The sequence below is a fragment of the Penaeus monodon genome, chromosome 20, assembly GCF_015228065.2.
Source record: "Penaeus monodon isolate SGIC_2016 chromosome 20, NSTDA_Pmon_1, whole genome shotgun sequence".
In the NCBI taxonomy this organism is placed as follows: domain Eukaryota; kingdom Metazoa; phylum Arthropoda; class Malacostraca; order Decapoda; family Penaeidae; genus Penaeus; species Penaeus monodon.
In genome coordinates this window covers 17,432,091-17,432,581 of record NC_051405.1, presented here as the reverse complement: position 1 = coordinate 17,432,581, position 491 = coordinate 17,432,091, and positions in this window count along the sequence as shown.

Sequence of the window (491 nt, the reverse complement as noted above, 5' to 3'; positions counted from 1 at the left end):
TTTGTAGTAGGGTAATGGTTTCTCACTTTCGGGTAAGACGTGGCCAAGCCGTGCAATACACCAAGATGCTTCCAGTGTGTGATCGATTCATATGAGGATGGGGGGACCACAGTACTAGCCTTCCTATATATTTCTCTGCAGTGAATGAATGAGCCGTTTGTTGAGTGAATGAGGAATGAATCTCAGGGGATGTGAGTAAAAGAGATCTCAGGAGTAGGAAGACCTTTGGCCACCAGGAGTATGACGGGGTACCCCAGATGTGGTCGTTCCCATCACTTTTGGGAGAGTAATGGATCTTGGTAGGGTAGTAAGCTGGGAGAAAGCTAAGTTACTGTGCCGTCAAGGGGAACTTGGATTTTTCAAGGGGATCACAGGACCACAAGATGGTGGCGGTAGAGAGTCACAGAATGCCTAGTGTTCTTTCCATGGACAATTGTAACTGAATCACCCTAGGGGCAGTGTCTTATGAGAATGACAAGGGGTAGGTGATG